This window comes from Narcine bancroftii, chromosome 13 (assembly GCF_036971445.1).
Source record: "Narcine bancroftii isolate sNarBan1 chromosome 13, sNarBan1.hap1, whole genome shotgun sequence".
Classification (NCBI taxonomy): Eukaryota; Metazoa; Chordata; class Chondrichthyes; order Torpediniformes; family Narcinidae; genus Narcine; species Narcine bancroftii.
The window spans coordinates 16,338,185-16,364,384 of record NC_091481.1 but is presented as its reverse complement, the minus strand read 5'-3'; the positions used below and the strand labels follow the sequence as shown (position 1 = coordinate 16,364,384).

General features: G+C 42.5%; 1 protein-coding gene across 6 annotated transcripts in view; it reads right to left on the bottom strand.

Moving 5' to 3' along the window:
- The window catches only part of LOC138748484 (protein PHTF2-like), a 105,093-nt gene that overhangs the window by 74,839 nt on the left and 4,054 nt on the right, over window positions 1-26,200 (bottom strand). For 4 of the 6 annotated variants that reach the window (XR_011348055.1, XR_011348057.1, XR_011348058.1 and 1 more), the window contains exon 1: window positions 2,773-2,882. The exons of 1 other annotated variant lie outside the window; for it this stretch is intronic. The gene's annotated coding sequence lies outside the window, so the exon portion shown is untranslated. Of the gene's footprint in view, window positions 1-2,772; window positions 2,883-26,200 lie in introns of those variants that run through there. One more of the 6 variants, XM_069908769.1, reaches the window with a different exon arrangement.

The window sequence follows — 26,200 nt, the reverse complement described above, 5'->3', positions numbered from 1 at the left end:
ACAGAACATAGCAGCCCCCTGATAGACATTCCATCCATTTCAATGATGCACAGTATCAGCAGTTTGTGCCTTCAACGAGACCCTGCAGCATCTCACCAAAGTGCCTTACACAGCACCTTCCAAACCCTCCATCTCTACCAGCTCGGACAAGGATGATAAAAACATGGGAACACCATCACCCAGAGTTGCCCTCCAAGGCACACACCATTTTGACTTAGTAGCATATCGCTATTCTTCGCCGTCACTGGGTCAAATCCTGGAACTCTCTCCTTAACAACATTGACGGCATACCACACCTCATGGTCGAAAGAGGTTCAAGGCTGCAGCTCACCACTACCTTCTTGAGGACAAATGAGAGATGGGTACTTACATGATGGTTAAATGAAGGATGCCTGTGAAGCACACATTCCTTAAATGAATAAAAAAGCTGAAGCCACAACCAGCAACAATAAAAAATGTAAAATCCAGACATTCTAGAGACCATTTGTTCGAGGAGTGTTAAATAGTTAGGAGGATTTGAAAATAGAGCAAATTATCGAGATTGGTGAAGTCATCGAGGAATATGAAAACAAGGGTGGTAACCTTAAAAATGAATATAATTAATATAGATCATCCATTGTGGATGTGATGGGTGACTGGGACTACCTGAGAGATACAACCCCGAGTAACAGAGTTCAAAATAACAAATTTATTGAGGACACAACAAGGGAGTCTGGACAGGAGTCAAGCATAGCAAAAGCATAGACAAGTATAATTAAGCCAAGGCCTAACCAGAATTTGACAACATTACATCATACAAGTCATCTTGGCTCAACATAGTCAGAAGCTCAAAGGTTAAACAAGACAACAGGGTTAGAAATCGACTGATTCAGCCATAGCTAATTGCCCTGAAAAACCTGAAGTCAGCGACATAGTGTGCAGTGAAATGCAAAGCATCAGTTTTTTTATACACAATCCAAATTCTAGCCAGTAACTGAGAAATAGAAGTCTATCACACTTCTTTGTGAAACACCAGAGGCGATGATGGTTCAGGAGCATGATGCAAACCCATTCCTAAAGGTCCTCTGGCTATTATAAGAAGGAAACCTGCTGAATGCAGCTTTCCCATCAGGATAGTGGAGGAGAAGAGTCAAAACCACACTGATCAATAACCCAAAAGAAAGATAGATTTATCATTGTCACAGAATGTCAGTCGCCACTTTGAGGGAGATCCAATTATCAGGCAGTTGAAGGGGCAGATTCCAAATCGGAGAGATCGGGTTCCAATAAATTTAAATGTGGACATGATTCTGGGATGCTGCGATACATTCAAACACCAAATGGAGGAGGAAGGAAATAGGACAAAAAATTTACATTGACAGAGAAGTTGTGGTTTAGGAAAGATTTCATAGGAAGGAAAGCAATTTATTGGGCAAAATCCACGTCGACAACCATCAATGATATAATATTGGAACTATGAATGTAACTGGGGGGGGGCTCGCGACAGATCCCTGACAACACCATTAACTAAACCATTATATTTACTGTGTGTTAAGGTAGAACTAATAGCCTGTGGCACAGGTCTAATTGGTGTACTGTTAACTTTATCTTTTGAAAATCACTCGCATCATTCAGAATACATGCTGAATGCTCCCTTTAAAGGGAAAATTTGGTTGGAATCGAGTCAGCCCAAAATAAACCACAAAGGCATCTGCCATTTGCTCCCAATGGAAGGGCTTCAGATGCAGGACCCTGATCATCCTACGTGAAGACCCCCCCCCCCCCCTTCAAACCAAGCCGAGGCAAAGACAACTCATCTCGGGCCCCTGCTCAATGAGTGGAAGATCACATGCTCGCTTCGGAGAGGCAAAATGGCTCATTCCTCTGACAAAAATAGAAAGTTAATGAAGCAACAGCAGCAAAATAAATGAGAGGAGCACTGCCTTTGCGCTGCCCCGTGCAGAATGCTGATTAACCCTCGTTCCAAAAGGATCTCTTCATCAAAAGAGGCGATGCGACGTGAAGCAGGAGCAGAGCAGGAGCAGAGCAGGAGCAGAGCAGGAGCAGAGCAGGAGCAGAGCAGGAGCAGAGCAGGAGCAGAGCAGGAGCAGAGCAGGAGCAGAGCAGGAGCAGAGCAGGAGCAGAGCAGGAGCAGAGCAGGAGCAGAGCAGGAGCAGAGCAGGAGCAGAGCAGGAGCAGAGCAGGAGCAGAGCAGGAGCAGAGCAGGAGCAGAGCAGGAGCAGAGCAGGAGCAGAGCAGGAGCAGAGCAGGAGCAGAGCAGGAGCAGAGCAGGAGCAGAGCAGGAGCAGAGCAGGAGCAGAGCAGGAGCAGAGCAGGAGCAGAGCAGGAGCAGAGCAGGAGCAGAGCAGGAGCAGAGCAGGAGCAGAGCAGGACAGGAGCAGAGCAGGAGCCGAGCAGGATTAGAGCAGGAGCCGAGCAGGAGCAGAACAGGATCCGAGCAGGAGCAGAACAGGATCAGAGCAGGAGCAGAACAGGATCCGAGCAGGAGCAGCGAATGGGATTCCTCCCCAAAACCAGGCAAGGTGCTGAACCGACTGACCTCCTCAGCCCCGGGGATTGAATGGATAGGACCCCCTCCCCCTCCCCCTCCCCCTCCCCAACCCCACGCCGGACCGGGGGCACCGAAGCAGGTTTTAAACTCCCTCCTCCAAGTCCCGCCGCCCTCCATCCGCTTCCAGTCCACATCGCTGACTGCTCAACGACACCCAAGTCGCTGGGCGAAACCAGCCTTGGCCGATTGCTCCGGCTCGCCTCGGGACGTTCGGCCCTTACCCGCAGATCACACGGCCGCCACCGTTTCCATCGCCAACGCCGAGCTCTCCGATTTTAAATCCAGCCCGTTTCCGAGCGTGACGTTCCGAACGGCCGAGAGCTGGCAGCGGGGACGAGCGCCAGCCTACCGTAAATACCAGGGCACGAACCCACCGTACCGTAATATCCACAGTACGCCCACCCGCTGGCCAGAGACGTGCGTGCCGACCGTACCATTTCGGCTTTACATGTCCTACCTCAATATATCCAATAAGCAAGTCCTACCTCAATATATCCAATAAGCAAGTCCTACCTCGATATATCCAATAAGCAAGTCCTACCTCGATATATCCAATAAGCAAGTCCTACCTCAATATATCCAATAAGCAAGTCCTACCTCAATATATCCAAAAAGCAAGTCCTACCTCGATATATCCAATAAGCAAGTCCTACCTCGATATATCCAATAAGCAAGTCCTACCTCGATATATCCAATAAGCAAGTCCTAACTCAACATATCCAATAAGCAAGTCCTACCTCAATATAGTCAGCCTGAAGAAAACTGAGGTCCTCCATCAGCCAGCTCCCCACCATGACTACCAGCCCCCCCACATCTCCATCGGGCACATAAAACTCAAAACGGTCAACCAGTTTACCTATCTCGGCTGCACCATTTCATCAGATGCAAGGATCGACAATGAGATAGACAACAGACTCGCCAAGGCAAATAGCGCCTTTGGAAGACTACACAAAAGAGTCTGGAAAAACAACCAACTGAAAAACCTCACAAAGATAAGCGTATACAGAGCCGTTGTCATACCCACACTCCTGTTCGGCTCCGAATCATGGGTCCTCTACCGGCACCACCTACGGCTCCTAGAACGCTTCCACCAGCGTTGTCTCCGCTCCATCCTCAACATCCATTGGAGCGCTCACACCCCTAACGTCGAGGTACTCGAGATGGCAGAGGTCGACAGCATCGAGTCCACGCTGCTGAAGATCCAGCTGCGCTGGATGGGTCACGTCTCCAGAATGGAGGACCATCGCCTTCCCAAGATCGTATTATATGGCGAGCTCTCCACTGGCCACCGTGACAGAGGTGCACCAAAGAAAAGGTACAAGGACTGCCTAAAGAAATCTCTTGGTGCCTGCCACATTGACCACCGCCAGTGGGCTGATAACGCCTCAAACCGTGCATCTTGGCGCCTCACAGTTTGGCGGGCAGCAGCCTCCTTTGAAGAAGACCGCAGAGCCCACCTCACTGACAAAAGGCAAAGGAGGAAAAACCCAACACCCAACCCCAACCAACCAATTTTCCCTTGCAACCGCTGCAATCGTGTCTGCCTGTCCCGCATCGGACTGGTCAGCCACAAACGAGCCTGCAGCTGACGTGGACTTTTTACCCCCTCCATAAATCTTCGTCCGCGAAGCCAAGCCAAAGAAGAAAAAAAAAAACCTCAATATATCCAATAAGCAAGTCCTACCTCGATATATCCAATAAGCAAGTCCTACCTCGATATATCCAATAAGCAAGTCCTACCTCGATATATCCAATAAGCAAGTCCTACCTCGATATATCCAATAAGCAAGTCCTACCTCAATATATCCAATAAGCAAGTCTTACCTCAATATATCCAATAAGCAAGTCCTACCTCAACATATCCAATAAGCAAGTCCTACCTCGATATATCCAATAAGCAAGTCCTACCTCGATATATCCAATAAGCAAGTCCTACCTCGATATATCCAATAAGCAAGTCCTACCTCAATATATCCAATAAGCAAGTCCTAACTCAACATATCCAATAAGCAAGTCCTACCTCAACATATCCAATAAGCAAGTCCTACCTCGATATATCCAATAAGCAAGTCCTACCTCGATATATCCAATAAGCAAGTCCTACCTCGATATATCCAATAAGCAAGTCCTACCTCGATATATCCAATAAGCAAGTCCTACCTCAATATATCCAATCAGCAAGTCTTACCTCAATATATCCAATAAGCAAGTCCTACCTCTATCCAATAAGCAAGTCCTACCTCGATATATCCAATAAGCAAGTCCTACCTCGATATATCCAATAAGCAAGTCCTACCTCGATATATCCAATAAGCAAGTCCTACCTCGATATATCCAATAAGCAAGTCCTACCTCAATATATCCAATCAGCAAGTCTTACCTCAATATATCCAATAAGCAAGTCCTACCTCAATATATCCAATAAGCAAGTCCTACTTCAATATATCCAATAAGCAAGTCCTACCTCAATATATCCATAAGCAAGTCCTACCTCAATATATCCAAAAAGCAAGTCCTACCTCGATATATCCAATAAGCAAGTCCTACCTCGATATATCCAATAAGCAAGTCCTACCTCAATATATCCAATAAGCAAGTCCTACCTCAATATATCCAATAAGCAAGTCTTACCTCAATATATCCAATAAGCAAGTCCTACCTCAACATATCCAATAAGCAAGTCCTACCTCGATATATCCAATAAGCAAGTCCTACCTCGATATATCCAATAAGCAAGTCCTACCTCGATATATCCAATAAGCAAGTCCTACCTCAATATATCCAATAAGCAAGTCCTAACTCAACATATCCAATAAGCAAGTCCTACCTCAACATATCCAATAAGCAAGTCCTACCTCGATATATCCAATAAGCAAGTCCTACCTCAATATATCCAATAAGCAAGTCCTACCTCGATATATCCAATAAGCAAGTCCTACCTCAATATATCCAATAAGCAAGTCCTACCTCAATATATCCAATCAGCAAGTCTTACCTCAATATATCCAATAAGCAAGTCCTACCTCAACATATCCAATAAGCAAGTCCTACCTCGATATATCCAATAAGCAAGTCCTACCTCGATATATCCAATAAGCAAGTCCTACCTCGATATATCCAATAAGCAAGTCCTACCTCGATATATCCAATAAGCAAGTCCTACCTCAATATATCCAATCAGCAAGTCTTACCTCAATATATCCAATAAGCAAGTCCTACCTCAATATATCCAATAAGCAAGTCCTACTTCAATATATCCAATAAGCAAGTCCTACCTCAATATATCCATAAGCAAGTCCTACCTCAATATATCCAAAAAGCAAGTCCTACCTCGATATATCCAATAAGCAAGTCCTACCTCAATATATCCAATCAGCAAGTCTTACCTCAATATATCCAATAAGCAAGTCCTACCTCAATATATCCAATAAGCAAGTCCTACTTCAATATATCCAATAAGCAAGTCCTACCTCAATATATCCATAAGCAAGTCCTACCTCAATATATCCAATAAGCAAGTCCTACCTCAATATAGCCAATAAGCAAGTCCTACCTCAACATATCCAATAAGCAAGTCCTACCTCAATATATCCAATAAGCGAGTCCTACCGCAATATATCCAATAAGCGAGTCCTACCTCAATATATCCAATAAGCAAGTCCTACCTCAATATATCCATAAGCGTCCTACCTCAATATATCCAATAAGCAAGTCCTACCTCAATATATCCAATAAGCAAGTCCTACCTCAATATATCCATAAGCAAGTCCTACCTCAATATATTTAATAAGCAAATCCTACCTCAATATATCCATTATCAAGTCCTACCTCAATATATCCAATAAGCAAGTCCTACCTCAATATATCCAATAAGCAAGTCCTACCTCAATATATCCAATAAGCAAGTCCTACCTCAATATATCCAATAAGCAAGTCCTACCTTAATATATCCATAAGCAAATCCTACCTCAATATATCCAAGCAAGTCCTACCTCAATATATCCAAGCAAGTCCTACCTCAATATATCCATAAGCAAATACTACCGCAATATATGCATAAGCAAATCCTACCTCAATATATCCATAAGCAAGTCCTACCTCAATATATCCATTAGCAAATCCTACCTCAATATATCCAAGCAAGTCCTACCTCAATATATCCAATAAGCAAGTCCTACCTCAATATATCCAAGCAAGTCCTACCTTAATATATCCATAAGCAAATCCTACCGCAATATATGCATAAGCAAGTCCTACCTCAATATATCCAATAAGCAAGTCCTACCTCAATATATCCAATAAGCAAGTCCTACCTCAATATATCCAATAAGCAAGTCCTACCTCAATATATCCATAAGCAAATCCTACCTCAATATATCCAAGCAAGTCCTACCTCAATATATCCAAGCAATTCCTACCTCAATATATCCATAAGCAAATCCTACCACAATATATGCATAAGCAAGTCCTACCTCAATATATCCAATAAGCAAATCCTACCTCAATATATCCATAAGCAAGTCCTACCTCAATATATCCATAAGCAAGTCCTATCTCAATATATCCATAAGCAAATCCTACCTCAATATTTCCATTAGCAAATCCTACCTCAATATATCCAAGCAAGTCCTACCTCAATATATCCAATAAGCAAGTCCTACCTCAATATATCCAATAAGCAAGTCCTACCTTAATATATCCATAAGCAAATCCTACCTCAATATATCCATTAGCAAATCCTACCTCAATATATCCATTAGCAAATCCTACCTCAATATATCCAAGCAAGTCCTACCTCAATATATCCATAAGCAAGTCCTACCTCAATATATCCATAAGCAAATCCTACCTCAATATATCCAAGCAAGTCCTACCTCAATATATCCAAGCAATTCCTACCTCAATATATCCATAAGCAAATCCTACCACAATATATGCATAAGCAAGTCCTACCTCAATATATCCAATAAGCAAATCCTACCTCAATATATCCATAAGCAAGTCCTACCTCAATATATCCATAAGCAAGTCCTATCTCAATATATCCATAAGCAAATCCTACCTCAATATTTCCATTAGCAAATCCTACCTCAATATATCCAAGCAAGTCCTACCTCAATATATCCAATAAGCAAGTCCTACCTCAATATATCCAATAAGCAAGTCCTACCTTAATATATCCATAAGCAAATCCTACCTCAATATATCCATTAGCAAATCCTACCTCAATATATCCATTAGCAAATCCTACCTCAATATATCCAAGCAAGTCCTACCTCAATATATCCAAGCAAGTCCTACCCTAATATATCCAATAAGCAAATCCTACCTCAATATATCCATAAGCAAGTCCTACCTCAATATATCCAATAAGCAAATCCTACCTCAATATATCCATAAGCAAGTCCTACCTCAAAATATCCAATAAGCTAGTCCTACCTCAATATATCCATAACCAAGTCCTACCTCGTCCAATAAGTATGTCCAATAAGCAAGTCCTACCACAATATATCCAATAAGCAAGTCCTACCTCAATGTGTCCAATAAGCAAGTCCTACCACAATATCTCGTATATACCTCCAACCACAATTCACCACTCAGCAACCTGACATTCAAGTGTACAGCAACTCTCCTTAATACACCCAATACAGAATGAAATATGAAAGATCGATAGATGGATATAGGAAAGATGAATAGCTAGATAAAACCCCTACCGAAAACAGACTCCAATATATTATTTTTTCTTAATTTATCTATTTAGGTGTTCTGGATGTCACAGACAAAGCTTTGCCCCGATTGCCTTGACAAGTTGGTGACGTCCACCTTCTTGGAACACTGAAATCCTTCTGATGAAACTACTGCAACAATGGTGTTGAGGAGGGAGTTCCAGGTGATAATGAAGGTAGATTGAAATTTTTCCAATCAGGATGATGGTGTGTCTTAGAGGGGAACTTAGTGGTGTTCCCAGGAGCCCGAGGCCTGAGTCCCTCCTGCAGACAGAGGTTGCCTGTTTTGGGAAAGCTGTGATTTAATTTAGCTGAGAAACCATGGTTTACATCTTGTAGATCCAACTGCAGTTGCTGTGTACCTGCAGTGGAGAGAATAAAAATTTAAGATGGTAGATGCCTTATCAATCACATAGGCTGCTTTATCTGTACGCTGTTCAGCTTCTTGAGTGTTGTTGGAGCTACACTCATTCAGGAAAATGAAGACTGCTACATTATACTCCAAACACCATTCCTTAGATTTTGGAAAAACTTGCTCGATGTCAGTAGATGTGTTTCTCATCACAGGATACTGTCTCAGACCTGCTGTTACTCTCACCATACTTACATGGCGATTGAGTTACAGGATGTTGATGGTATTGCTGGTGAATGTTAAGAGTAGGTGGTTAGATTTTTGATGGAGATGTTCAGTGTCTGGGTCTTTTGTGATGCAAATATTACTTTAAAATCAGCTTCTCCAATTCCCTATAATTTAGTACACTCGACTAACCAGCAAGTTGTAATATCTCAACACAATTCACCATTTTCCAGTAAGTGGATTCCTGATCAGAGCTATCCAACACAGTTTTAACAGGAGTTCATTCTGATTTTGTTCTGCATTGGCATTGTATTTATTGTGGTTTAACTTCATGCTTATTAAGAAAGATCAGTGGTTTCACCCACTATGATTTAAAGTCAACTGTCTTCACTCCAAATTGAGAAATTTAAATGGGTGGTCTTCACTCTAATCAGAAATAACATCTGGAAGAGACTTGAGAAGGGTAAAATGGAACATTTTGATGAAGGAATTTAGCATAGGTCCCTCCATTATTCAACAAGATAAAGAAAATAAAATACATTTTGTTTTGCAAATTCAGAGGCAAGTAAATTGGTAACTTCTTTAAACCAAATCTGGATAAGCAAATCAATATTTTTATACGATTGGCTTGCATTGAAATGTTCCAAACGTCACTCAATCTTCAGGCCCACGTTCAATAAAAGGGCCAGTGATTTTTTTATGATCATTTTCTGATCACTGGCATCTCCATTTCAAATACTGTCATGCAAATGGACAGATCATGGACCAGCAGAGGAATGTGGAAAGACCTTCACTAAATTAATAACTTGTCTTTAGATCAAATGCTGTATACAATATGGCTGATTCAGGCTTATCTTACTAACGTTTGCCTGCTTCTACTCTTGCTAGTCCTGCTGGATTAAAGCAAAACAAAGGATAGATTGCTATTCTAATGTGCGCAGGTGGCTGCAAGAACTCAAGGAGTGAAACTATTAAGTGATCAGTGAATATAAACACATTACAGTTTTCAAGATGTGAAAATAGAATGCACAAAGCAATGCATGCATCAACATTTTTTTTTCCTCTTTGTTCCATCATACATTTCCCATTAGAGATTTCTGGATAGCAGAAGAAAGCTAATGTCTTCACTTGCTACACAACAGTCACAACACATCGTCGCCAATCAGAGTTAGTTCCTGGGGACAAATAGCAGATGGAGCAGCAGAAAAAGAAACAAGGGTCAAAGACTCTTTGTCAAGACAGCTGAATGTTGTCAAGCTCTTGTTGCGTTTGGGTGTATTCTATTTTATTTGCTGAGGAGTTGTGAAAAGAATTGCAAACATCCCCACCTCTGAGCTAGTGGTGGAAGGAAGAATATTGAAGAAGAGGGCAGCACCCCATTTTGATTTAGAATTTCCTAAATGTGCTCCTAATTTATTGTTCTTATGAAACTATAGAGAATTACATAACTGATTATTTTATACATTGGTCAATGACTTAATGTGTTACTTACAATGCCCTGGAAAACAAGCAAAAGCTGCCCAACAGCTTCAAAATAATTGCTGCTAATCATTAAAAAATATCTTTGCATTTAAAAGCAGCCAATTAATTGGGTACACACAATATTCCATATTAATACAGGAGGAATATTCAGAATCAGAATTTATTGTCATAAACATGTCATGAAGCCGTTGTTTTGCACCAGCGTCTCAGAGCAAACATTTCTATAAACCACCAACAAAATTAATAAAATAGTGCAAGAAAAACTCTCTTCATTCAGGAATCTGATGGCAATGTGAAAGAAGTTGTCTTGTGCCGCCGAGTGCTCATCTTCAGACTCCTGTACCTTTCTCCCCAATGGTTGCAGACTGAAAAGGACATGGCCTGGGTATTGGGGGTCCTTGAGGATAGAGGGCACTTTCTTAAGACACTGCCTCTTATAGGTATCCTGATGCGAAATACGGCCTTATATTTAACATCTTGTAGATGTTAAATATAAAGCTATTAATTATGAAGCAAAAATCTGAATTGCGAAAATGCAAAGCTAGTATACTACTAACAGATCTTAACATATGGAAATGAACCTATGGAAAAAAAAATCACATAAGGAATAAATATGACATTTTGTAAAGGTCTGGCAGCCATACCTGGACCACATAGGGCTTAGATAGAGTAATAAAAAGGAACAAAAAGTATAAAGGTAATTATTTTATATACAAGAATGTAGTTTCCTAGTCTGAGGTTACCAGAAGGAAACAATTTTGAATATGTGATTACAGACACAATGATAATTTAAAAAATTGTAACAAACATGTACATCAAACTGCAAGAAAAGGAGAACGAGGAAACAAACGGTAAACCTAAACAAAAATGGGAACAAGATCTAAATATAAAGATAAAGAATGAAACATGGGAGAAGCTATGCTCCGGAACTATGAGAAATACAATAAACACGAGGTTACGCATGATACAATATAACTGGATACACAGGCTATACATCACACCTCAAAAGTTAAATAAATGGGACCCAACAGTATCAGACAGATGTTTTTGCTGCAAAAAGGAAACGGGAACAACAATTCATGCAATTTGGAATGTGAAAAAGTGGAAAAATTTTGGGAAGATCTAAGCCAGATATTAAATAAAATCACAAAAAGCAATATACCAAAAAACCCAGAGATCTTCCTCATAAGTAATATAAGAAACAAAGAATTTGGACTCGATTTGGATGGAGCACAAAAAAGATTTGTTATGATAGCCCTAGCTGTAGCAAAAAAATGTATTATGTCAACCTGAAAATTAGAAGACAACTTGAGAATACAACAATGGTATATAGAAATGAATAAATGATTTCCATTAGAAAAAATAACATATAATTTAAGAAATAACATTACAATATTCGAACAAATATGGGAGCCATACATTGAAACACAATAGAGAAATCCTACCGTGGACTTCCACCACCTAAAATAACAGAAGGAGAAAATAACGAAAAGAACTGACTCAGTAAAATTTCTTGTTTATTTTTATTAAGTGACAACATTGTTTGGCGGGTGTGGTGTATCTTATGGATTGAACTTTAAATAAATGGGGAAGGGAGTGAGGGAGGGAGGGAAGGGAGGGGGAAAAAGGGGGAGAAAATGACACTGTATATGTTTAAGAGGAAAAATGCCTGTATGTATCTTGGTCAATGTGGTTTATAGTGTGAAAAATAAAAAAATTTAAAAAAAGAATGTAGTTTCCTCAACTGTTTACACTCCGCACAGACCCAACAGGCCTCGGTTATGTCCCTGACATCCCTGATGGTGTACAGCAGATTTTGGGACTTAACGAAATGGTACAACCGGGTGACGACCGAATGGCAGAGGGACTCATGCAATGCCTGCAACTTGTCGTCATGCATAGACAAGCAGGTGCAAGAGAAGGCATCAGGGGAGTCATTAAACTTCCCGGGGCGGTACTGAATGTTGTAGCTGAAGGTTGCCAGCTCGACTCTCCAGCACAGGATCTTGTCGTTCTTGATCTTGCTCTCTTGCTCTCGTGGGTAGTGTTAAACATGAATGCCACGGCCCGCTGGTCTGTGAGAAGTGTGAATCTCCTGCTGGCCAGGTAGTGGCACCAGTTGCGGACTGCTTCCACAATCGCCTGGGCCTACTTTTCTTTTTTTTTTTAAATTTTTTATTTTTCACACCATAAATCACGTTAGCCATGATATACACTTTTTCTTTTTCACACATATACAGTGACTTTTTCTCCCCCCCCTCCCTCCTCCCAAGCCACCCCCCCACCCCCCCCACCCCCCCCTCTCATCCATTTTAGGTATACAATCTAGGTTGCATTAAGCCAGTCAGACAATGTTGTCATTCAACAAAAATACACCAGAAATTCTACTGAGTCCATTCTTTTCTTTTCTTCTCCTTCCATCAACTTAGGTAATGTTTGTTCCCGGTAGGTTTTCGCTATTGTATTTAATGTAAGGCTCCCATACTTGTTCGAATATTTCAATATTATTTCTTAAACTATATGTTATTTTTCCTAATGGAATACATTTATTCATTTCTATATACCATTGTTGTATTTTCAAATTATCTTCCAATTTCCAGGTTGACATAATACATTTTTTTGCTACGGCCTGGGCCTACTTTTCAATGGCGGAGTGCCCGAGCTCGGAGCCATGAAGGGTCCTGGAGAAGGCGGCGACGGGGCACCACCTTTGGTTGAGGGTAGCAGCAAGGCATTGCTCTCCACCCGGAAGGAGGAGTCCTCATCCACAGCCTGCATCGTGGCATCCATGATGTCTTGCCTGATGCGGGTGAAGGCTGCCTCCACCTCAGGTGGGAGGGGAAAAGTTGTGGCTTGGGCCAGTGGGCGGACCTTGTCCAAGAAGCGAGGGACCCACTGCGAATAATAAGAGAACAGGCCCAGGAACCTGCAGAGGGCCTTTAGCATGGGAGGAAGGGTAACTCCATTAATGGGTGCATCCTTTCTGGATCTGGGCCAAGGACTCCATGGGCCACGATGTACCCCAGGATAGCGAGGCAGGTGGTGCAGAACACACACTTCTCCTTATTGTAAGTGAGGTTCAGCTCTGTGGCTGTCTGGAGGAATTTTTCCAGGATAGGATCGCGGTCCTGCTGGTCACGGCTGCAGATAGTGACGTTATCCAGATATGGGAACGTCGGCTTCAGCTTCTGCCGGTCTACCACGCGATTCATCTCCCACTGGAAGAAGGAGACCCCGTCCGTGACGCCAAAAGGAACCCGACAGAACTAGTATAGGCGCCCATCCACCTCAAAGGCGGTGTAGGGCTTGTCCTTCGGGTGGATAGGGATTTGGTGATACGTCGACTTCAGGTCAATCATGGAAAAAACCTGATAGCGGGCAATCTCATTGACCATGATGGCGATCCTCGGCAGGGGGTAGCCATCCAGCTGGGTGTACCAATTAATGGCCTGGCTGTAATCCACGACCATCCTCAGCTTATTTCCCCCTTTGACCACCAGGACTTGGGCTCTCCAAAGGCTGTTACTGGGCTCTAATAACGCCTTCCGCCAGGAGTTGTCGCACCTCCGCCTTGATGAAGTCCTGTCTGCGGCACAATAACGCCTACTTCTGGTGGCGATCAGCTTGCAGCCTAGTGCAAGATGTGGAAAGAGCGCCAGTGGGGTGATGCGCTGTGCGGAGAGGCCATAGGTTGGCCGGGGCTGGTAGGTTGGCGTGCTGTGCTGTGGAGGTTGGGGCCCCCCAAAGGCAAGGGTGACACTCTGCAGGTGGCACTGGAAATCCAGGCCCAGGAGGAGTGATGTGCAGAGTTTGGGCATGACCAGGAGCCTGAATCCTGTGTAGGTCTCCCCCCCTCCCTGTTATATTGACCGAGCAGCGCCCGAGAGTACCAACAGTCTCATCCTTGGCGGCGAGGGCGATTGAGCAGGTGGTGGGGTGGACCTTTAACCTTAGGGAGTGGGCCACGCTCTGGTGAATGAAGCTCTCGGTGCTGCCACTGTCCAACAGGCACTTTGTTACCTGCCCGTTGACTTGCACGTCCATCATCGAGCACCTAAGATCGTGGGGGATGTCCCTGGTCAGTGTGGTGGCGGCCAGGACCGTCTCGGAGTTGGAGTCATCGCTATCCAGAGGGATGGGGAGCGTCGATAGGACGGCCTGGTCATCGCTCGTGTTGACCACGTCGACATCAGTCTGAGGTGCAGCGTGCGGTAGCTGATGGCTTCTGGGGGTGTGGGGAGCATCGGTAGGGCGGCCTGGTCATCGCCCGTGTTGACCATATAATTTTCAACGTCATTGGGGCCCTCCGTGTCGGGCGCACGTGGGGGGGGAGGGGCTGCTGCGTGGCTGGCCTCCTTCCCCAGCCGTGTCCACTGCGCCGGGGGAAGTGATGTCATCATGGCCGGCTGCAGTGACATGGTTACATCAGCTGGAAGTGACGTCACGCCATGAGCTGGAAGTGACATCGCTGTAGTTCTCAGTGAGCGGCGCCGGCGAGGGCAGGGGCAGGGTGCAGATGCTCAGGGCACATGCTGTTATGGTCGCTGGCGGGGCCAGATGTTGCACAGTTGAAGTCGAAAAGGGGGAAGTCATCGCAGAGACAATGGTGCTGCCCGGCACGTGCATGTGGGGGGGGTCTGCGGGGGAGGTGGGGAAATCATAGAGGGCCACTGAGCTGCCGGCTGGTTTAGAGAGGCACACTTTTGCAAAGTGGCCTTTCTTGCCACATCAGGAACAATACTGGGCAATTTTGGTGTGATCATCGATCTGACCCACACCAGGACCCACAGTACTTACAGGGGTGCCGGGCACCTGCCGCAGCGATGTTCTCCTCCCTAGCTCAGCCTGGGGCTGCAGCTGCAGTGTGAGAGGGCCATGAAGGAGCCTGGGGGAACCTGGAATCGAAGGCTTCGACATGCAGGGCTGCTGCTTCCAGGGTTTGGACCACTTCCACAGTCCTGGTTAGGGCATAGATGTTGTCTTCCGGCAGCTTCTGCTGGATGGCCCTCGAGTGTAGCCCTCGGATGAAGGCGACCCAGATCAGCCTCTCGACCTCCTCTATACCTACCCCGGGTTCAGCCAGACACGGTCAGGTCAACTCTCGCAAGTGTCCCAGGTAATACTCAGCCGTCTTCCCGGGTTGCTGGGCTCAGGTGTTAAGGAAGTACCTTGCACAGAACACATTCATGGGGGTCTTTTACAAGTTCTCGAGAGTGTCCATTGTGCTCTTGTACGTGGAACAGCCTTTGGTTACCTGGAAGGCACAGGGACCCAGCTTTGACTGGAGTAGGACCAACCTCTTCCGATCGGAGTCCAGGATGTCGCCCTCGTGTGCCTCGATGATTGCCTTGACCACGTGCTGCCAGATCTCGAAGCGTGTCTGGGCTTCCAGGTGGCGTGGGTCGACTTCGAGGCTCCCTGTGCACAGGAGCTTTCCATAGCCACCATGGGAAAACATTGTGGATTAAATTCTGGTGCACTGTTAGCCAGAATCAGACACACACAAAGATAAAGACTATACAAAAGGCTTTAATCCACAAAGATTTCCACGGAGCCAGGCTGGCTGTGGCTGTAGCAACTCTTGGAGGCCGGCGCAGGCTTATAATCCCAGAGTGTGATTGACAGGTGGGTCTTGGCTTGATCCCTTCAGGCCGACCGATTGACAGGTGTGGTCCTGTCCCCTTACACTCCTGCAGGTACAGAGGTTGCCCACTGTAGTAGGCCGGTGGTACACTCCTGCAGGTACAGAGGTTGCCCCCTGCAGTAGGCCGGTGGTGTACCACCACACAATTCCTTACCCTTTTACAGAGAATTCTTTTCAAAATCTCTGCATTCACATTGGCATTTCTCATACATAAATTTCATCCTAGCATGCTTCTCCATTTCAGGCAATAGCCTTGGCTCAGTGGTAACATTCTTGTCCATTTGAGTCAGAACATTGTACATTCATGCCCAAAAGACACGAGTAAACATACCAGATTGGTTATTCAGCATTGGATGCAATATCAAGTGCAGAAATTGAAGCATTGAGAGGGAACCAGGATAAGTGCATGAGGGAAAAATTAACAGAATGGTTAGAACAAAACATGGAAAGAACAGATGAATTAGATGGGAGTGAAGACTCATGTCCCACATAAAAAAATGACAGGGTCAGTCTGGGCCAAAGTACGGATTAATTTCTATAAGGTCTACATAATATTTCTATGTTTTAATAGTAAGTAAAACTATTTTCATTATATCAATTAAATTATCACAAAATTATTATTTGTCCAACCTCATCCTATTCATTTAAAATAAGTCAAAGTAAATAATCCAATTATCTTCTCCAACCACACATTATCAGAAAATTGAGAAGATAATTACTGGAGCTAGGGTAAATCACAGCCTTGCTCATAGAGAGCTTCTTAAATCTCAATAATGGGCAAATGCTGGGAGGAGAAATTTAGGTCCCAACATGGGCGGATTTGAAAGGTAATGAAAAAAGGGAAATACTTTAAGTAAATATGCAAAAATTCTGAGTGCTAAAAATAAATAAGATAGAAGCAGTGTCTATCGAAAGCAACCTCCATCCTCAAGGACTCCCACCACCCAGGCCATTCCCTCTTCAATCTACTACCATTGGGAAAAAGGTTCAGAAGTCTGGAGACGAGCACTCAGCAACACAAGGACGGCCTCTTCCCCTCTACCATCAGATTCCTGAATGTACAATGAATCATAGGCAGAGTCTTACTGACTTTTTCTTGCACTATTTTTATTTAAAGGTGGTTTGTAGAAATGTTTGCACTGTGGTGCTCTACAAAACAACAAATTTTGTGACATGTTCTTGACAATAAATTCTGAGTCTAAATAATCAAAATATTCTTCCTACCTGTAAGAAGCTGAGCACATCAGGTTGGTTGACCTAACCAGAAACATTAAATCAACCTCAACCAGGTCTCATTTATCAAAAAAACTGTTGATTTTCTAAAAGTATTCTGGAGGTCAAAGATAACCAATTTTTTTTAAAATCGACAGCGTCTAAATCTTTAAACATACCCACATTCCCCTTACCATCCCCTTAATAATTGCTTTTAACTTGGCTTGTTCACCCATTCTTTCTAGATAAAATTGATACCACCTGCTCATTATTCCTCTACCTCTCAGAAGATTTCCTCTACTAATCTGTTAACCTATTTTTAATTTCTTTCCTCTCTTCCCTCGCATCTCAGAGATATGTAAAATAGCACCTGATGAAGATTAATGGCTGGCTCCAATTATGAAATAGTGCAACTTTATTAACATATTGTAGAATACCAAACTGCATTTGCAGGCGAGTATGATATGCAATTCCTTTCAGCGCTCAGAATTTTTGCATATTTACTTAAAGTATTTCCCTTTTATCATTACCTTTCAATTCAGCAAGGTACTGTTTCTGGTTCTATCTGTGTTGTACTAACATAGGAAAAAGGCAGGTGGATCTATAAACAGAACATCCTTTGTTGAAGGCAGCAATATCACCAATATGTGTAAGTCATCAATCCTAACAGATGAAAGTTAAAAAAAAACACTGCATATGCTGATCATTTCTGGAAACAAAAACAGAAAATGTACACACCATCTGTGGAAAAAAAGTGTTAATGCCTCAGATTGAAGATGATTGGGAGTCTGAACGTTCCATCATTTTTTGTTTATCCCTAATAATGGTTCCCTTGACTTTATTCTCAAACACCTGATCACCCGACTCTTGCACCTGGGACTCATGATCTGACACTATAAACGACTGCCTCTCAGCCTCTATTGTGGGGTGGCCAAACTGCGGCTCATGAACCACATGTGGGTCTTTGACATATAAAGCGTGGCTCGTGGAATTATGTTGGCTGAGATAGGAATCATATGAGCTGGTGCTCACAATGGTAGTTTCAGTGATTGTGGCATGTGTGGCTGTGTTATGAGCAGTGAAATTAGTGGGATGCAAGTGTGATCCAGTCCGCCTGCCCTCCAGAGCCTGACGCCCCAACCACAGATTCTCACCAAGGCCTCACCCCCCCCGAGCTCCCGACACCCGACCATAGAAACTTGCCTAGGCCTAGCCACCTGCCCACTAGAGCTCTCAATGCCCTGGCCGCCTGACGCACGGACTGCGGACTCTCGCCTAGGCCCTGCTACCCACCCACCAGAGCTCTTGACGCCCCACCGCCTTCTCTCGCCTAGACCCCGACCGGCTGCCCACCTGAGCTCCCAAAGCCCAGACCACAGACTTACCACTCGGTCCTAGCCATCCACCTGCACATCTGAGCTCCCAATACTCCAATCGACGCAGGTACTTACCGCGTCAAAGGTAGTGTGTGTAATAGTCAGTCTCCTAAATTTTACCCTACAAATTGGTCCACAAAATTCAACTATAGTACAAGTATATACAGTATGTGTACTTTGATTACTGAAACTAATACAAATTAACAGTTTAAAAACTATATACATGAATAATTATTGTTATATACATGCATTTCTTAATATTTATATCACATTTTGTTTCAAAAATGTAAGAGTAAAAACGTGTATGTAATATTTTTTCATGAACCGGTGCAGACTCGAAAGGCCAACATGGCCTGTTTCCGCTCCGTAAATGGTTATATATGTCTTGCGGCTCTCAAACATCTGAAGATGGCTCTTACACTAAGCAAGTCACCCCTGTCCTATTGCCTCCTTCTTTTCCTCTCTTGTCCACTACAGGTATTATCACTTAAAAACTCTTCATCCCCATTTTCATCCATTCCAACTATATTGCAAGATCCTTGCCATCTACTGGTTCTATTTGCATTCCTCCATTTCAGCCACTCAATGGGGTTTCAGCACTTGTGTAATCTGTTGACTGTGCTACATTGTCCTCTCGCTCTACAGTTAACAACAAAGTTCTTCTCAAATAATTTAAAATCCGTTGATTTACTAGAACTGTCCTCAATTACTTCCATTCTTAACTGTTACTGTTTATTTAGTTTATGTAAGTGGCCACATAATCTTACTGAATTTTACCCTTTTGATTGTATGTGTTCTTTATCAAAATAAATAAAAATATTTTAGAAAGAAAAAGAAAAAAAGCTCCAGCAACGAATGAACTTGCTAGGCCTGGTTTACAAAACCAATTCTCTAACCACTGAACTATTGAAGCCTCTAATTTTAGGTGATTGAAGTAACCTACTATTTGTCAAAAAATAGTATGAGAGGAATTTTTGACATTGAAAGCTGATGAATCACAAGGACCAAGTGTATCACAAGAGTTTTGAAAGAGATGGCATCAGAGATGGTGGATGCTCCAATGGTCCTGTAAATTCTGCAATTGCTCCAGTGGATTGATTTCAGATGTACTGTTAAGAGTACATCACATAGAACCCTGAGATTTTTTCCCTGCAGGTGAGGCAGAATGACCACTTATTGGTAGTGCAGAAATACCGTATACAATGTACAGATGCAAATAAAGAAATGTAAACAATCCTACTGTGCAATAAAGAGAGAAAAATCAAACAATAAAGTGCAAAGCTAAGAGTCCTTAAATTAGTCCTTTGTAGCGGCAGCTACATTGCTACTGAGAGAACACACAACCAGACGGGTTGAGCTCAGTGAGCAGAACTGATTTATTGCAGGCTGTTGAGCTGGACTTATACTCCCAGCCTGGACCTGGCTAAGAACTGCGCTGGGGGCGGTGATGTCACCCAGGCGTCACGTGGTCCCCCAGCACGGGCTTCTGAGCCCTGTGCTGAGAGGAAGGGGAAACCCCTGACAGCACCATTTTGGCCGGCTGCCCCGCCGCATGGATTACAAGCAGGGCCGGTTTGCCTGCCTAGTGGTGTGCTGCCACACCTCCTTTGAATTGATTGTTGAGGAGTCTGAGGGTGGAGGGGTAGTACCTGTTCTTGAACCTTGTGGCACCTGTACCTCTTTCCTGATTGCAACAATAAGAACAGAGTGTGTAGTCAAACAAGAAAGTCTTCAGATACTGTGGTTGAAGTAAAAACAAATGCTGGAGAAACTTAGCAGATCGAAAAATATAGCAAAGATACATAATGAATGTTTCAGGCTTGAGCCCTTCATCGAGGTATAGAAAAATATCGGCAGGTGCCCAATCAAAATGATTGGGGAGGGAGGGGTGTGTAGAGGGCAAGGGGAGAAGCACAGTGCCAAAGGCAGGAGGTAAAAAAAAGGGAATAAGGGAAAGAGGGCACACCAGCATAATGGGGAGGGATGAGTGGATGAGGGAGTAACAGAAGGACCGGTCCCTATGGAAGGCAGAGCGCGTGCTGAGTGGAGTGGATACTTGATGGTTGCTGCTGCTCTCCGACAGCAACAGTAGCAGATTGGGGTAAGCCAATGCGATTCCACGGTTTAGGAAAACAGGAAGACCAAAACCAGGGAAGTACTGATATGAACCAACATCAATGGTTAGGAAGATGCTGGAAACTCTCATGATGAATGCAAGAACAGAAAACCTTGCAATCTAACATATTTATGCATGTATGTCTGCTCTCCATGCAAATCAATATGGATCAATCTAGAAATGTCCAAGGTGGTTCAGTAGGGGTAACATTTGTGGTTGAATGTCATGACCACATTAGGTTTCATTGAATTTAACCTTTAAGGTCATATGGAATTCAAAAGTGTTTTTTGACCAGCTTGCACTGACTTGCATTATGGTTTACTATTATTATGGTAACATTTGATGCTGAATGTCATGACCACATTGAATTTAACCTTTAAGGTCATATGAGGTTCAAAAAAAAATTGAACTTGCACCAGGTACACCTTAATTAGTTACAGTGCTTGTGCATCAATGTAAATTCAGAATCCAAACCCAGTTCAATATGGGCCCAAAAAAGTGAAGCAACATTAGCAGAAGCTCTTCATAAACTTGTAGTTAGACAAAGGAAAATCCAGCAGAGGAAAATCAGTCTCGCCTCACCGTTGATGCTTGCAGGTAGCAGGAAAATGAACAGCAATGATACGCCTGCCTCAGTGCTCAGGCCTCCAGACAGGCAAAGGGCTGGCAGCAGGAAATAGAACAGCAACACCAGGCCTGCCTCAGTGCTCAGGCCTCCAGACAAAAAGAATCAGGCAGCAGGAAACAGAAAAGGTATATTTATGCAAAATAACCCTGAAGATTTTTTGAATATTTTGTTTCAACCATGGAGTCGACAACTGTGCGTTTTATTTCTTGGGCAATGCCAAGTATCCTGCTAATGAATAATAAAAATGAGCAGCCAATATGAACGTCAAAAGGAAAGTCACACTTTAATATGCTGCAGCTCTTTGGGGATTTGACTTGTGGAATAGAGGAGAACCAGTTGATGTGGGGACTTGAATTTTCAGAAGGCTTTTGACAAATTAGTTAAAGTTACAGCTCATGGGCTGAACATGCAGCCATGGATTGGGAATTGATTTTGGGCAAAAGCAATATGATGACAGGCTGAGATGAGACAGATACAGCAGGAATCAATGCTCACTTCTGTGAGCAGAATCTCAGCTCACTTTTGCCCAAGTGAATTTTATGAATTCATTGGATGGGCTTGTAAGGTTCACCCAGGCTGGCACTACAGTACTACACTGCCAAAGGTGCCATTTTTTGCAGACTATCTGATCATTATTAAAAAGATGTTTTATGGAGTCTTGACATTCTTAATCAGCATAGTTTATACATTATCAATGTATTGTTTTTCAAGCAATTTTTGCTTAAAATCATATAAAGTCCCTTTATATGTTCCTTCTATATTTTTTCTCATGTGCAGTTATTTTATTCATACTTTTATTATATTTAATGTACCAGTGTAGCTGTAGCAAGAATTTCAGTGCATCTCAACATTCTTATGACGTGATAAGAAACTCTCACCTGACATTTCACCTTTAAGAATCTTCAGTTTAATTAAAGAAATATTAGTTTGTACTTTTATTTAATTGTTGGTAGAGACCAAATAAAGAAAATGTTTTATATTTTTCAGCACTTGGATGTCACTGACAAGGCCAGTTTTATTTCCTATACCTAATCACATTTGATTGAAAAAAAAGTCATCTAAGTGCGTAGCAGAGCAGCCACCTTTTATGAAGATGTGAATTTCCAGCAGGCAGATACCTTGTGCTGGTTGTTTTGTTTGTCTGCTTGCAATAATTAATAGACTATGGAAATAATAGGATTGTCATGCCTGTAATGTTTTGATATATCTCTGTATTGGAAAAATGTATCAACAAAATGCATACACTTACATCGCTTTGTCATGCTAGCCATAGGGGAAGAGTGTAAAGAAAGCAATAACTTCTCACACCTTGATTTACAATCTCATCCTACGATATGTTTTAACACCTCCTTGTAACCATAGTGTAGCAACACAGAAAGAGGGAATGTAGCATTCTTAACTGCTCAATGAATTCCTAAATGTACCAATGTGTCAAAACACTCATGCATTTGAAGGTGTGCATTTTTTCCAGTCTGAATTTGATGAGGGCAAGTTGAACCTTTCAGAGATTGCAAAATGTACGGGGGATGTAGGTTAATGGGGTGTAAATTGGGTGACATGGACTCGTGGGCCGAAATGACCTGTGACCATGCTATATGTCTAAATTGTAATGTGGACTATAATAAATGTATTGAAACCTCTAATAAAGTGAAGGAAAATAGATCAGATTATTACTTAAAATGGTGAAAGACTACAGCATGCTGATGTGGAGAGGGTCTTAGTAGTGCTTGTGCATGAATCACAAAAAGATGGCTTTCAGGTGCTTAGAGAAATATAGAACTATGAAAGGGATATAGATAAGATAGAGGCAGGAATGTTGTTTTAAGTTAGACATAGCCTCAAGATTTAGGGGAGTAGATTTAGGACAGAGATGAAGAACGGTTTTTCCCAGAGAGTAGTGAATCTGTGGAATTCTCTGCCCAGTAGAGGCTGACTCATTAAATATATTTAAGACAGGGTTAGGGGAATTAAGAGTTCTAGGAAAAAGTTGGAGCAGAGTCCACAGATCAGCCATGACCTTACTGAATGGTGGAGCAGACTTGACGGGCCTCAGGCCCCACTCCTGCCCCTATTTCTTATGTTTTTATAGACTGATCATGAAGAACAAATTCCAATGTTATTGGGCAGCAAGGGCTTGTGGGCCAAAAGGGCCTGTTACTGTGCTATATTTCTAAAAAAAAATATTGAAAGACATAGAAATATAACAATGGATTGGTCAGGTGGACAGAAAAGAGGCAAACTGAATTATAACAAGAGAACTGTGAGGTAATGCATTTCACAAAAGCAAGTGCGAGAGATGAGTAATATGAAAATATGAGAGATGAAGAAAGCTAGTATGGATATATGTGTAATGAATAAAACCAGTATGAATAGGATAAGGGTAGAAAGTAAAATTAGTCTGAATAAGATAGGGTCTTCTAGCCTTAGAGAGAGTCAGCAAGTTCCTCATATGTAATTAGTAAGCCTTAGACAGAAGTAGCAAGTTCTGCATATAAGAGTTAGTAAGCCCTGAGGGTTGGGAAGGTGTGAATAAGGACAAAGGCAGGTGAATAAGGACAATGACATGATGGGACATAGACAGGATACCCCCTGGTCCTCCAAGTTCACAGAAACAGCACGTAGGCAGACAGGATTGCCTAATGCCAAACTTATCCAGGAGGCAGAAGAATGTTTGGGGGGGGGAGGTACCTCTACACTGAAATGAACTCTATAAAAGTTGGGTGAGCCCCAGTGTGTGTGTGTATTCCCAGGGTAAGGGGAAGCACCCAACTTTGCATTGTTGTATAATAAATGTTCTTTGTTCTCAATTTTTGTCTGGAGCAAATTCTGTGAAGGTAATTCTGTTTCTTACATAAGGAAGAAATAAATGTTAGGAAATCAAATGTTGTTGAGGAAAAGAGAGAACTTAAGAGGACAGGAACACAGATTCCTGAAGATATTAAGACACAAGAGGTAAACTGGTTTTATTGCCTTAGGCCTGGAATATATATGACTCAGAAGATCGCACTAGAACTCCATAAACACCAATTAGGCTAGAATACATTTTTGTTAGACAGACAGCACAGTTACAGGCCATTTCTGCCCATGTACTGTCCAATTACACTCAATTAACCTACAACATTTTGACATAACTGGAAATACATGAAAGCTCGAGAAATGGTTCAAAAATTATCAACACATGGCCAGGTGTGGACAATTTTGATAACGAGACTGACGCGTTGTTTACTTTATAACAATGAAAACCAGGAGGTTATTTAATAGGTTAAATGACAGGCCAAAGTAAACTAAAGAGGAAGGATCTATGTAACCTGCAGGGATCAAAAACTCAAGAATGCAGATTCAACGCAACAGATGGAAAGATCAGCCATGAGTGACATTTCAACCATAGAAACCTGAGGCTGAAAGTTTTGAAAATTGGCAGAATAGGTACTTGGCATTCTATAATTTACTGTCACAGACCAAAGGCTGGAATGAGGTAATATGTAGCTCAATTTTAGCCAGCTTTGACACAATAACCTAATTGGTCTCCTTCTGTGTTAGATATTTCTATATTAGAAATTCTGATTGGACACAAACATATGATTACACACACACACACACACACACACACAGAAGCCATTTTCAGACACACAGTGTCTGGAAAAGAGCAATGGTTCATTCAATTGCTGGAACAACAGTGTTTGCTGAGGAGAAGCACATGTGTATACACAGCCTTCTGCTGGTTGAGCTGTGCAGACAGTCTGTAAGCTTTTTCTCTTAAAACTTTTGGGAGAGAGGAACTTTAAACACTCAGGAAAGACACTTAGTCAAACAAGCAGGCATTTGCTTGATAATCTGTTCAAACAAGTAAGTTCTTGCTTGAATGACCTGCACAGATAGGCCGGAGTCCTTTGTTCACGATTCATACTTTTGAAGTGGTTTGAAGAAACTTCAAAGACAGCAGTGATGCCATGTGATTTTGACACTCCAAAAAGCTGCATGTTAATATTGCACCAAAGAAACATCTGAAGTAAAAAATGCTGTAAAATTCTGTGAGGAAAAAAATTGCTTGTGTTCTCTTTGTTAAGGGAGGAACACAGAATTGCAGTGGCTTCAGAAAGGATGGCCACTTTGTTGCTTCCCTTGGGAGAGAGGGAGGGGAGGAGAGAGAGAGCAGAGCTGTGGTGGCATTTTAAATAGCCACTTGTAACTGACCCAATTCTGGGTAAAAGAAAGCAAGACCATTCTTGTTTCTGGATCATATCCATTGTGATGGTTCCTTCATGAAATCATTGTGTGAAACACATAGTCACCTCCATGCAAGAGAGAAAAATCATTCGTGTGAAGAAGCAATTCTCTGAAAACACCACAAGAATTTTGTAAGTTTCGAAAGTCTGAGACCTCCCACCTACTCCATAATTACTTTTGAGCAACAATTTAAAGAATCTGAGTGTCACCACAAAACTGACTGGACTTTAAAAATGTATTATTTTTTGCAATCGTGCCTAAACTGTAATGGTTTTGGGACTTGCCACACATTTGCACATAGTGGGGTTGTCAGAAGTGTTATTAATAAAAATTACTGTTTTGAAGATAGCATCGTCTTGATGAATTTCTATTGCTGCTGGTCTCGGTCGGAACAGTCCCCGACCGCACCAAGATCAGCAGGGAAGAAGTCCAAGTGCGAATGCAGAAATTGAATTTTCAATGACATACTGCACGTCTGCTTGAAGTGGACTGACAATATGGCAGAAAAATCACAAAAATAGGTTACCTCTAAAATACAGTACGTGATAGGAAAATTTCAAATTCCAAAATCCATTAGTATTCAAGAGGCAAAATCTTTGCTGTTCAGTGTTATCAACTGAACACAATCATCCCAGTGCATTCAAAATTGGAAAAATGTTAC